Source organism: Sminthopsis crassicaudata, chromosome 1 (genome assembly GCF_048593235.1).
Source record: "Sminthopsis crassicaudata isolate SCR6 chromosome 1, ASM4859323v1, whole genome shotgun sequence".
NCBI classification, from domain to species: domain Eukaryota; kingdom Metazoa; phylum Chordata; class Mammalia; order Dasyuromorphia; family Dasyuridae; genus Sminthopsis; species Sminthopsis crassicaudata.
The window spans coordinates 463742597-463757590 of record NC_133617.1 but is presented as its reverse complement, the minus strand read 5'-3'; positions in this window follow the sequence as shown (position 1 = coordinate 463757590).

Sequence of the window (14994 nt, the reverse complement as noted above, 5' to 3'; positions counted from 1 at the left end):
AATTTCTCGGAATGCTTTGAACTACGGGCTTAGTAGTTGTATCACTAGATCAAAAGGTATATACAGGTTAGTGGCATCTGGGGTATAGTTCCAAATTGTTTTCTAGATTGAATGATTCCATTTCAAAGATCTACCAATAGGATATTGACATGCCAGTTTCCCTGAATCCTCAGAACTATTGTTATTTTCCTTTTTTCCTGTCTTATTTGCCAATCTAATGGGCATAAGATGGAACTTCAGGATTGTTTTAATGTGCATTTCTTTCAATATTAGTGGCTGGAGTATGTTTTTCAGAAGTCTGTTAATAGTTTAGCTTCCTTGCTTGTTCATGTCATTTGATCCATTCTATTGGGAAATGACTTGTTCTTACAAATTTGAACCAGTTCTTAATGTCTTGGAAATCAGACATTATTTAGAGAACTTGTTGCAAAGATTTTTTCTCCAGTCATTTCTTTCCCTTCTAATTTTGAGTGCATTAATTTTATGTATGCAAAACCTTTTTAATTTTACTTAACCAAACCCAACCATTTTATCTTCTGTGATATCCTTTTAAGGTCATGAGTTCTTCTCTCCATAGTTGCAACAGGTATTTTCTTCCTTGTTCCTCTAATTTGTTTATGGTGTGATCTTTTCTATCTAGATCATATATCCTCTTGGAATTTATCTTGGTATATATTACAAGAAGATGGGCAAGAAAGACTTAATTTTTGGCATAGTACTTTCCAGTTTTCCCAGAAGTTTTTGTTAAGTAGTGTATCCTTGCCCCAGAAGTTTGGGCTTTTAGGTTAATCAAATAATATATTGTTTTGCTTCAATATATTGTATACCAAAACTATTGCACTGATTGACTTCTGTTTTTTTTAAACCAGTACCAAGTCAGTTTTGATAATTTCTGCTTTGTAGTAGGATTTAAAGGCTAGAGATGGGGAAACCCTTTCCTTTAATATTTTTTTTCACTATTGCCCTTCAGAGTCTTGATCTTTTTTTTTTTTTAATAAATTTTGTTAAATTTTTCCTAGCTCTGTAATATAATCCCTTGGTAATCTTATTAGTATGACACTGGATAAGTAAATGAATTTTGGCAAAATTGTCAGTTTTATTTTATTAGATTGGTACCTTTTCCATCAGATTTTATAAATGAATTTCTACTCTAAACCAGTGTTGCCCTTGACTGCATACTTTTCTTTTGGAAAGATCAAGTGTTTGCAGGCTAAAGAGGTTCCTACAGTCTTTAGGAATCTATGTTGTGGCAATTGACGTATAGTCTCTAAATTTCCTTTGGAAAGGGCTCTAATTTGTGTCAGTATCTGTTATTTTATACGTTTCCCATTTTCCAGTATCAATAGCTAAGACAGATTATTTTTATTGTAGGGCATATTATCTCATTTTTATTCTTTATAAATGATATATAATGATAAATCATTGATCTTGATTTTTTTTTGTCCTTACAAGTAAACATTTGACTCTATACAGGCATCTGATTCAGCCATAACTTTCACACTAGTAATCAGTTATTTTCTATCATAACAAAATCCACTTGAGGCTCACTAAGTTAGGCCTCTGGACTCTCTTCTTCTTCTTCTTCTTCTTTTTTTCCTGAGGCTGGGGTTAAGTGACTTGCCCAGGGTCACACAGCTAGGAAGTGTTAAGTGTCTGAGACCAGATTTGAACTCCGGTCCTCCTGAATTCAAGGCTGGTGCTCTATCCACTGCACCGCCTAGCTGCCCCTCTAAACTCTCTTCTTGGAGAAAGTAGTGTATATAGGTATGCAATATAAAGCATTTATGCACATATATATATTATATACACATGTGTATAATACTGATATCTGGCCACATGTACATGTGAGTATAAGTAGTATGTATTTGTGGACATGTGTGTAGTTTCTGTATTTTCTAAAAGCCTCTGGCCTCTTTTATTTCTTAATCCTATTACTTCCCTACATGTTTATCATTATTCTCTTCAATGTATAACTTTGTATTTGAGTTGCTGAATATCACAGTATATGTTGATTAAGCTTGTAAGGCCTTATTGAAGAATTCATAGAATTTCTACATTTTTTAATTTTCTGAAACATGTATTGGTACATAAATTATAATTGTATTTATGGTAGTCTTTTTTTTTTTAATCAAAGTTCATCTTGAGCACTGAAATACAAAATGATCAAGAATCTCATGAAATGTTGTTTCTTGTTATCTATGCATACATGATTAAAAACCCTTTCCCACATCACCTTTATTCACTTTTCCAAGGAGAATCTATAAGCTGTCCTTCCCTTTACTTTCAATTTACTTTTGTTGATTTCATTTAGAAAGAATTCAGTTTTTTAAATAAGTCTACTCTTTTGTCAGTGGATAAGGATCTCATATTTAGAAAACCTATAGCTAAATTTTCGTTTGTAGATGGTCTAAAGACTGTGTGATCCTTAGTACATTTTGATTTCTCTTTTATATGCAAACGAAATGAAATGTCATTATGAGTAACACTTTTACAAGAAGATGGTTAACATGTTATAAACAAACTCCACTATACTTTAATTCAACTAGTTACCTGAGAAACAAATTGGAGAGTTGACAATTATCTGAACTCTAGCATCATTAGTTCCCCCAAAAGTCATTTCACTTACCATTTGCTATATTGATAACCATGTACATATAATAATGATAATGATAGCTAGCATTCATATAGTGCTTTAAGGTTTACAAAGTGCTTTACAAATATTATCTCATTTGACCCTCACCACAATCCTGGGAGGTAGATGCTATTGTTTTCCCCATTTTACAGAGGATAAAACTGAAGCTGAGTGGTTATGTGAATTGCCCAGGGTTACAGAACTAATTAATATCTGTGGTCAGATATAAATTATGATCTTCCTTACTTCAGGTTCAATGCTCTATTTACTACACCACCTAGTTGCCTCTAACTATTACTCCTGCAGAATAATTTGACTCACTGTATACCTTGTAACATTATTTTGCTTCATGTTTTCAAGAAACCAAATAATGACATGAGACCCGGCATGCCTGTGTACCTTTAAGTGAATAGTAACATCACTTATCACTGAAGACCTTATTGAGTGTCTTCAGTAGATAATGATCTAATGCTAATCTTTTCCCTTTTGAGGGATCAGACCTGTGATTTAGTTGGCATAAAAAACTCTCAGTAAGGAAATTCCCTCCACCAATACAGATCAGCATCTTCTCTGTAACATAAGAGAGTTTCTTGAGGCTAGTGCCAAGGATCACAACCAGAATATGTCTGTCACAGGTGGAATTTAAGACTGGGTCTTCCTCACTGACACTGACTTTACCCAATACACTGCTTCTTGCTTCCCTCAAAGGGGAGAAATTCTTGCCAATTTATTTCCGCTTTAAAGATTTTCCATTATTAAAATCATCTGACTTCTAGTTATTGCAATTTGAATATATCCCTTTAACTGGCTGTGGGAAATCATTGTTTAGACACTTTGTGCCAAAATTCTATGTTTGGATTTTCAGTGCTAGTTCTCAGATGTCATGGCTAAGAAGCTTGTGTGTGTGTGTGTGTGTGTGTGTGTGTGTGTGTGTGTGTGTGTGTGTGAGAGAGAGAGAGAGAGAAACAGAGAGAGACAGAGACAGACAGAGACAGAGACAGAGAAACAGAGACAGAGACAGAGACAGAGAGACAGAGACAGAGACAAAGACAGAGAGATAGAGACAGAGACAGAGAAAAAGGTAGAGACAGAGACAGAAAGAGACTGAAAGAAAAAGAGAAGAAAGAGAAGAGGAAAGAAAGAAACATGAGAGAGAGAGAGAGAGAAGAGAGAGAGAGAGAGAGAGAGAGAGAGAGAGAGAGAGAGAGAGAGAGAGAGAGAGAGAGAGAGAGAGAGAGGAAAAAGGAGAGAGGAGCAAAAGAAGAAAGAGAAGAGAGAGAGGAGATGGAGGGGAAAGAAACAGAACAAAGAGAAAGAGATTGAGACATATACATAAAGAAAGAAAAAGAGCAAATTTTCCTTAATATTCTTCCATGAAGTTTTTTTTTTAATTTCAATTCATTATCTCAATTCATTTTCCAAGATTCATTAGATTTTAGAGCCAGAAAGGTCCTTACAAATCACCTTATCCGATGACCTCTTCTCATAGGGTAATAGATTTGGGGTTGGAAGGGAATTTACAGATCATCTAGACCAATCCCCTCATTTTACAAAGGGAGAAACTAATGCCCAAAGATACTAAATTATTTGCTCCAGATCACCCAGAAGGGAACATAAATATACACATATGCTCATATAAGGAAAATTGAAACTCTTGTAGGAAAAAATAAAAACAAAACACTGAGGAACTTAATTTTTAATTAAGGCAATGTATTCCTAATGGTGATGTTGCTTTAACAATATAAAATTATCAATTCTATTGATCTAATAATAGTTAATTAAATTACTATGTTGAAGAGGGGGAAAAATCTTAAGAAAATGCTACATTATAATAAAAGTCTGGAGTGGCAATGATCCTTGAAATGTAACATATTTTATCAAAGTAAGTCTTCTTGTCTTCTTTCTCTGGCAAAGAGATCCTTGGTTGGCAGAAACTCATTATTCACCAGCTTGTTCAATTCACTCAAAAGTAGTAGGTGCTAATGACCTAGAGAGGTGCTAATGAAGAGAGGAGGTTGGCCTTATTTGATGATGGAAATAATAATTGTCCCAAGTTTATCTGTCAATTTCATTTGCCAGAGCAAGAATTTCTATAAGTGGAAAAATTAATCAAACCTGTTAACAATGCATAGTCTTCAGGCAGGGCTATGTGGAGAATATCAACTGGTTGAATATGAATAGAGAATTATGTATGGGTTGAAAGATCTGGACATGCCCAGAAAAATGGCAAAGGGGATATACCCATTGCCCTGTACTTTGACCAAAAACACTCTCAGTCTGAGGAATAAAGAGATCATATTGCCAAATTTCAGAAATTTCTATGTCTGTGTTAGAGCTCTTTATTTATTGCATTGATTAATGCTTGGAATGAACAAGAATGATATTTTCTCAAGAACACTGGGAATTATTCACTTAACTAATTCCATTCCTTTACACTGTGAAAACTTTCTCCATGCTGTATATGTCAACCCTCATTTCAAATTCCAATAACAGCAGTATGATTGCTTTAAATTAATCAATTGTGTTGGTATTTTGCTTAATTGTCAGTGTTTTTATTTCAAAAGAATGGTACTTCCCCCCCCCCAAAAAAAAAAGTTTTGAGTTAATTTTTTAATTTACAGCTTAAAATGTCAGCAGTTTTCAAATGTTTGAAATAATCTATGTTGTTACCTTGAAATTAAGATTAAATGAAAGAGGATAAGAATAAAGGTGCTGTTTTATGACTTAACTGCACAAGTTAAGCATGACCCTGAACAAAGCTTCATAGGCACAAGTTATAATACACCATTATATTACTGAACAACAATGTTTAAATAGTAAATTACTACTGATTTCTGCCTGAGTCACAGCTAGAAAGGAGAATGGGGAAAAGGCACAAATGATAGAGACATTTTATAACAAGGTGAAGGGAACAAGAATGTGTATTTGACTTTGTTGAGTCATGTATTCTTTTTAATGTATGCATAGTTTTAACCTCAAGGTCAAAGCATGCCTAGTACTAGCCTGTGAGAAAATTGTTGATTAGCTTTCTGGTACTGTTAGTGATTTGCTGATGTATGTATGTGATAGGGGGAAAAAATACAACAACAAACCAAGCACTGTGCATAGCAAAACTATTTTTCCAAGAGAGTTCCTCTAATTGGTAGTTCACAAATATTAATTTTTCCATAGTTTTTCTTTCTTACTTTGCTTTTAATGAAAAAAAAAACTGTTAGGTAAATCTGAAAAAAAATTGTATAAATTGAATACTTTACATATGGCTTTATTTTCTAAAATATTGGTGATATACTGCATAATAATGTCAAATGTTCTAATGCATATTTTATTTCTGTGTGTAACTTTTTTAAGATGTAGAAAATGACATATCTATATGTAGATCTATCTTTTAATACATTGAAAATTGTTCATTTGAATGTTGTAGGATATATTCTGGCAAGTTAATGATTTTACTGTACAGTTTACAACTTTTCTTTCCCAATATTTAGTAACAGCTTTTGGTTAAGTATGTATGTGTTTGTGTGCATAAACATATGCACACATGTGATTGAACTTGCAAACATTTGTACAATCTATTTTCTGTATAGTCTATAAACAATTTGCAAAGTGTTTTTTGGGTTTGTACACAAAACTTGACTACTTTATGCAGATTTTTTAAAACAAAAATTAAATGTTTTTCATGAATTTTCAGTGTCAACTTCATTTGAAAAGTCCAAGCAAATGCTGGTTTAGCTATTATATATGTTCTAGCCCATGACTTTGAGAACAAACAACATCTTGCATTTATGAATGTATTGTAATCTTCTGATACTTCCTAGAACTGACATTTATGCAAAGTTGCAAAATGTTTTCTCTTGTACTTTGAAATGTCAGGGAAACATGAGGATGTTTAAAGTCAGTCCTTTTCCTCCATGCCTCAGCATAACAATTGTTTTCAGAGCATAACACACTTGAATTCACTAAGGCAGATTCACATAATTTTAGCTAATGCACCATTTCTCTCCAATTCTTACCTTTTAGAAAGAAAAGACAACCTTCCAAAATGACCAACAGAAAGCAGCCATTATCTATCTATTTGACAGTTAAAAATAATAGACAAAAATTCCTCAGAAAGCTTCCAAAGAGAGTATAATCAGAATTTCAAAACTGGTAAGACATTTCAGTAATTTTCCTGTCAAACAAACCTATCCATCAACTTCATTCATAATTCCACCCTTTCTTATGTTAGTGTCTGATGCATTACTTGTGGAGCTCTGAAGTATATCTAGAATCTTGGATTTCAGTTTGGAATTAGGCTTTAAAAAATTTTGTCTTAAATTTAGGAATTAGACTAAACAGTCCGTACTGTTTGACCCAACAATCCCATTAGTACACATATTCCCTCCAGAAAGTGAAAAGCAGAAATAAAGGTCCATTACATTAATGCTTTATAGAACCTAATAGAACTATGGAATATCAGCAATTGAAGAGAATTTCAGTAATCTGCATCAGGGCTTAAAACTCATCTTCCCTTTTTGCCCAGGAAATTTTATAAAATAGGTACACAAAACCAAACATTTACTGATAATAAATCACAATTTTGCCATCCCCCCCATTCAGTTACAAAACCCCATATGGGATTGCTACACACAGTTTAATAAGCTAGAATCTACTCCCATATACAATCAATGCAACATTCTCAGTTGAGGGTTAACTAGCCTTTGTACAAATATTTTTAATGACTAGGAACTCAACACTAATTGAGATGACAAAATGCTGACTTAAAAAGTTTTTCCCGATTGAGGCTTAAATGCATCTCCCTGCATCCACTACCTACTTTTCCAAGTGCTTTCCCCTGAAGTTGCAAGTCTTTCTCCTAAATGGAAGTTCTTAAGATACTTACACATAGTATCAAGTCTCCTTTGGGAGTCTTCTCTTTTTCAGTTCTTGTTTTTCAGTGCTGCAATCCAAATTAATCAATTATGTATCTGTGCCAAACATTTGGCTAGTAATTAAAACATTTAGGGATATCGTACCATTGAGATATGCAGCTCCAGTTTGAAGAGTCTTTCTACCTATTTCTTTGTTACTTATGAGGTGAGGAGAAAGATATTAACAGTCAAAGGATTCAGAATATTTTCTCTTCCTTCAAGGAAAGAAAATAATTTGCTCAATGAGTTCATAGTTGCCACTAGTCATTGGCAAACCTGGAAGCAGGGCCCAGAAGTCTTGGCTGCCTGTTCAAAGTTTTTTTTCCATTATATCATCCTGCCTCTACCCAATTCATAGACCTAACAAGTACCTAGTATTTTGGACAGCCAGATGATTCAGTGAATAGAGTGCTGGACTACAGTCAGGAAGACTTATCTTCCTGAGTTCAAATTTGATTTCAGATACTTATTAGTTATGAGACTCTGGACAAGTCACTTAACCCTGTTTGCCTTAGTTCCTCATCAGTAAAACGAGTGCAGAATGAAATGGCAAACCATGTTAGTATCTTTGCCAAGAAAACCCCAAATGAGGTTACAAAGAATTAGATATGACTGAGCAGCAACAACAACAATGGTTACCTAAAACCTCTAGGCCTCTTTTTCAAGACTTTCTGCCAAGTCAGGTCCCCTCCTTCCTATACTTGTACAAGGGATATTTTTGAAGTGATTTCCTATTCCAGTTTTTTTTTAATTATCTTTCAATTTTACTTCATTCATGGAGCATTTCTAGAGTAGGAGCTAGACGACCTGTATGACTATGTCAAGCCATTTCCCCTCCAGAATGTCTACATTTCATACATAAACTATTAAAAAACAACTGTAATTATCCAAGTGGACATAATCAGACCCTAAAATGATCTTTAAAAGTGATTATGTTGTTAGCTCACATTTTTTTTCAATTTTAGCATACTTTACTTTTTCCATGAAAGTCCCACTTTGAACTTCAAGTTCAGACAAGATATTTGTAAAGTACTAAGTAGAGTATTTAGCACATGTATGCTATATAAATGCTTGTTCTCTTTTCTTCCCTTGTGGGTGTGAAGGTCACCTTGGGGCTTTAAAGGAGGTACCAAAAGGTTCATATTCTGGTAGACCCTTGTAGATAGAAAGTCAAGAAGCATTTTAACTGTTTAATTTGTGCCCCAAATTGTTAAATGCTGGGGATGCAAACCTGTTTAATAGAAGAAACAACATATAAAAAACTATATACAAACAAGATACCAGATAAATTCCTCAACAGAGGAAAATCACTAGTATTAAACATAATTGGGAAAGTCAGCTTCTTGTCAATAATGAGATTTTATCTGGGATTTGAAAGAAGACAGGGAAACAAATAGATAAAAACTAAGGGGAAGAAAATTCCAGGCATGGGGGTCAGGAAAGAAACTGAGTCCTAGTACAGCAATTTATTGGTATCTGAAGTCTAACCTAATTAAATTTAAAACTGCTCACTGCCAGAAGGCCAACCACCAGGTGATGGTTTTTTTCAACTATAGCATCTTGGGAAGACCATCTACCAAGGAATGGAGAGGTGATGTATATCCATGGATGTAATAAAATCACAAATCTTTCTTATATCTTATTTATGAAACTAGGTGCTTCAGAGAAAAAAATTCTAGGTTTAGCCATAAGAATGGCCAAATATTAAGGTATAAAAATGGTGAACTCCACAGTCACCGTTGCCACAAGGTACAAGGCACCATTCTAGAAGTACAAGGTCAAATGTTGCTAATGAAAGCCAAGGAAGAAATACATGATTATTGGGAAGAAAAAAAGATGCAATTGGGAATTTACCTAAGAACTAGAAATGACATATTTATACACTCGTCTGTATAATTACTTATTTGATATGTTGAAAAGGAAATTCTTGTCCAGGTACCTGTGATACTAGGTGATCTCTGAATTGCTTCCAGGCCTGGCAGACATAAGGCATAAGGAACTGCAGGTTAATAGGGGAGGACTTGAACTGGGAGAATAACAAGAGTATCAGGGACAAGAAGAGGTTGAACTAGAATATCTTTATGACTGCAAATTGTATTTTTTCTGATCTTGAACGCTTGATGGAGACAGTTCAACCAGAATAAAACAAGTAAGGAGGAAAACTCCTGCTGGATAAATTGACAGTAAAAAGCAGAAACAGAAGAAAGAAAAGTTTTGTGTATGTTAACATCGGAATTCACAGGGAGCAAGCATTTAAGCCAATGGATCAAATAATAATGAACAAGACAGGCAGCTAGATGACATAGTGAATAGAGTGCCAGTCCTGGAGTCAGGAGGACCTAAAATCAAATCTGACCTCAGACACTTACTAGCAAGTCAACTAACCATGTGTGCCTTAGTTCCTCATCTACAAAATGGAGAAGGAAATGACAAATCATTCCAGTATCCTTTCCAAGAAAACCCCAAATTGGATCATGGAGTGATCTCGTACTGAGCAGGATTACTATGGCGACAACCCACTCATCAGTAGGGTAAAACTAACCTGTCTCACGACGGTTAAAAGGACTCAACAATAATCAAAATATAGAGAAAGAAGGTTGAGTTAAGACTTATGTAGCAGGGTTCACTGGAATGATATTTCCAAAAGTTATAGGTGTCTGAGGTTCCCCACACACCCTTCTAGTTACCCTCTTAATTTATTCCCATATTCATTACCATAACTCTAGAATTTGCCCAAATTCTATATTTATATGTTTTCTCATTACTTAGTAAAATTGCAACTTCTTTCTCATTAGTCAACTAAGCTGAGAGTCTCCAATCCAATTTATAAAATTATAAAATAATTAATAAGCTGGAGAAACCTCATTTCCCCCATAAGTAGTTGTTATCTCCATTTTAAAACCCATAATCTTATAGTATTAAATATACATTAAAGTTACTGTAGATATAATTTATTAGCAACAAAATCAGTAATAACAACAAAGATGGTTATATTTGCAAGACAATATTATTTTGTAGCAAGAAGGAACCCAGCCAGAGTCACTTCATGGACTGCAGATGACTCTTCTTTACTGCTGAAAATACTTGTTGATTGATTGAATAGGTGCCTGAACTTCCAGAAACCCAAAGTTCCCAAGGTTAGGGAAATGGAGTACCCTTGATTTTGCATCTAGAGAGACAGACCAGTTGGCATAATTACTGTTGTGCATACCTCAGGATTCCTCTCCTTCCCATAAGAGACCCAATGCTGCCATGCAAGGGAGTGCCCAAAGACTCAGCACTCCACTTTAGAAAGATTGCTTATTCTTGAATTAGAATATATAGTATCCATTTTAGTGTCAGTTTTTATTATAGCTTAGTTTCATTTAACAATTACAAAGTGGCCCCCTACAATATGGTACTAGAAATAGTCATTGCCCCTACAATTCTGTGTAGTTGATAGGTTGACCTCACTTTCTGTCACAACTGTATTCCTAAATAGTTCTGAATACAAAATATATGTTTGGATTGGAATATTTTCCATTTCAAAATGCCATGGTTCTCAGGGAAAAATTTGACCCTAACTTTTTCTTTTGGAAATCTATACTTCAGAATTCCTATATTTACTGTTAAAGACCATTCTCTCTTTGTTGATTCAGTCTTCATGTTTCTGCAAAATATAAGTTCCTTAAGAACATGGACTGTCTCACTATTGTCTTTGTATTCTCATAATCTAGCACAGTGCCTGACACAAAGTAGGAGCTTAGTAAATACTTATTGGTTATATACATATATATATATATATATATATGCAGAAAAAATTGTCATTCAATACATGGGATTCTTACATACTTGTTAAAAGCACATATATCATAATATAAATAGGCAACTAAATGGTACAGGAGGTAGAGTACTTAGAATCAGAAAGACTCATTTTCCTGAGTTCAAATCTGATCTCGGATACTTGCTAACTGTGTGACTCCAAGCAAGCCACTTAATCCTATTGGTCTCAGTTTCCTCAGCAGTAAAATGAGTTGGAGAAAGAAATGGGAAACCACTCCAGTATCTCTGCCAAGAAAACCCTAAATGGGATCACAAGGAGTTGACCATGACTGAAAATGACTGAACAATAATAATAATAGATAACATTTATATAGTGTTATGTAGTTTGCAAAGCATCATATATATTTGTATATTAGCAACAATAATCAATAAGCAATCACTTTATGCTTAATTTCTATTTTGCTGCCTGATGATACCTAGTATTTCATTGGCCTTCTTGATCACAGCCACACCTTGGGTCAATGTGTTCAGAGTTAAGTCAGTAAATCAATCTACTCGTATTAAGAGGTCAATGGCATTGATATTGGTAGTCATTTCAGTAGAGTGATGAGAATGGAAGCCAGATTACAAGAGGTTGAGAAGTTGCAAGGTTAGAAGTAGAGACAATGCTTTTAGTAAGGTTTTCTAGAAGTTTGGCTGAAAAAAGAAAGAAAAATATAGCATGATAGCTTGAAGGAATGGTATGATGTGGTGCAGATTTTTTTTAAGAACAAGGAAGACTTGGAGTGTGTTTATAGGCTTCAAGAAGGAACTTATAGATAAATGTTGAAGATTTGGGGAAGAAAAAGGGAATACTGAAAAGGCAATCTATTGGATACACAGAAAGTATGAGAGGGTGGGTTTGAAGGGACCTATAGAGTGATGTTGACAAGGAGGAGAAGGGCCACCTTATTATCAGACACTGGAAGAGAGGAAAGAATGGGGGAGTGAAGTCAAGGAGCTACGTGAGGTAGAGAAAGGAAGAAAAGTGGGCTTGTGGTGAATGGTCTCTATTTTCTCAGTCAAGAAAGAGGTAAAGTGTTCTCAACTGAGAATGTGTGGATTCTTAATACATGTAAACATTTATTAAGTGCTGATTATATGCCAGGTGCTGTGCTAAGCATCAGAGAAATTTGAGAATTGCCAAAAAGGAGAATAGAATGAAGAATTAACCAGGAAGTAGTATAAAGAATGCTTTATGGCAACAAGAACCCAATAAATACTAGAAGGTATAAATTTATAATGGATCCCATTGGCTTAATTCAAGAACTTAGTCCCAGGATAGCAAAAGAGAGCAAGAGTTTTGAGAGTAAAAGATAGAGTTGAGATGATTAGCTTGGAGTATTGAAATGGTGAAGGGATGAAAGTGAAAACAAAATCAAGAGACAATGGTCTGGGATTTCACACATTTTCTTCATGAGCCAAAGCAGATAACATGAAATCCAACATCCTTTAAGCATAGGGTTTTTCAGTTCTCAAGTATGCCCTGGGATTCCCAAAATCTTTTCAGAGGATCTCCAAAGTAAAAAAAAAATTTCAAAATAAGTCTTCATTTGTAATATGGTAAATATTGATAAATATAACCAGCAATGTACTGGAGCCAACTCAAACCAGCTTCTGAGATCCAATTTTTCAATTGTTTGTGTGAGCATTTGCACTCTAGAAATTGACAAATGCTACAAATTAAGGCTTAAGGCTTGATTTATTGTTTGTCTATTTTTAATGATTGTCTAGACTTCAGAATATGTTGAAGAAAATATTTAAACTGCAGATGAAATTTAAAATTGTATCCAGTTTACAATTTTCCTCCCAGCAACCCAGTTATTAAATATTTATTATCATATTTATGTATATAATTCACATAAAAATTTTTGAGTTCTCAATAATTTCTAAGATTATACAAAGGGGTGCTGAGACTGAAAACTTTGAGAACCTTTGAATTAGAAGGTATTTTTTAGAGTTGAAAGTAATCTTAAAGATCATCTAGTCCACTTCATGTATACACTTCATGTATATGTATATATAAATGAGTAAATTGAGATACAGAGAGCAATGTTCTTTCTATTCCATCATACTGGAAGAGCATAGTGTCAAGGTATGGCTTATTTTCATAGGTTCTCTATCCATGAACTCCTAGAGGACTGACAATCATCAGAATTCTGTTGTAGTTGGAAACAGTTTGCCTGGAGCTAATTTCTTTCTTTCTTTTTTCTTTTTTTTCTTTTTTGTTTTGTTTTGTTTTTGTTTTGTTTTTTGGTGACTGAGCCAGTAAGACAATTCCCTTATATCAAGTCCAAGTTACTGCCACCATGTATTAATTCACAAATGCAGAACCATATAAAATAGACCTTTGCTTCACTTAATGCTTAATGCTGTCAGAGAATGCCAATGGTGAAAGGAATTCATTTAGTATTGAATTAGGCACATCCGGCCCTGATTTCCCTGCTAGTTACCAAGTTCTGTTCTATTTATGTAGGGCCAAGGTATACACAGATATGAAGAAGCAATAACTGCCTGGGAGCCAGCATCTACAGTGGAAAGGGTAAGGAATTACTCACAAGATCCCGGCTCTTCCCTTAATTGTCAACATACTAACCATCTCTGGGCCTTGGAGGAGAGATGATCACAAAAGTCCCTTTTAGGTGGAGTATCATGATTCTCAAGGTTTAACCTTTAACAGAAGACCAATATTATTCTTGATTCTAAGCAAATTTGCATAACACTAAAGAGAGATTTCCTTATACTTAGTGTCACAGGTTTCTTACAGAAGTCTTCCAGATAGATTCTGAAGGATGAGAATAATACAGCCTGTATGATAATGTAGAAAAAATTATTCCTCGCCTAAGAAAAGAAGGATATAACATATCCAGTGTCCTAGATTCATTTAGTGTTTTCCTGGGCACTTTTCCTTCACAGAAGAAACCCAGGGGAACTTAGATTCCCACAATTCAGACACTGAGTCCTGGGAAATCTGGTGTTGAGAGTTTTATGCTATTTGCATTGTACTTTGTTATGAGAGAGGCTGCCAGGGGAGGCACTGAGTTTGAAATCAGGAAGACTAATTTTTATGAGTTCAAATATGGCCTCAGACACTTACTGGCTGTGTGACCCTGAGGAAGTTACATTTGCCTCAATTTCTCCATCCATAAAATATGTTAGAGAAGGAAATGGCAAATCACTCCAGTATCTTTCCCAAGAAAACTCCAAGTGGAGACATGAAGAATCAGACATGACTGAAACCTGAACAATGACAACAAAAAGGCAATAAATGTCAATAGTTCTCTATCACCTCAGGATCACTCATAGTTTGACAGTTAAGGCCCCCATGACCTGGCCCCTCCATTCTTTTCTTCTTTTTCTTCTCTCTCTCATGTTACTTCCCTCCTCTCTTCTGTTCATCATGCACAACCCCCCATCTTCTGACTTGGTGCATTTATATTGGCTATCCCCCTCAAATGGACTTACTCTCCTACCTTACCTCTAACTTCCAGCTTCCTTCAGCTCAAACCATCTTCTATAGGAAGCCTTTCCTGGTCTCATCTTCCCCCTCACATATTTATACACAGTATTTCTTTTGCATATTTGGCTATGTGCAAGTTGTCTCCCCCATTCAAATATGAGCTTCTTGTGAGCAAAAGTCATGCTCTTGCCTTT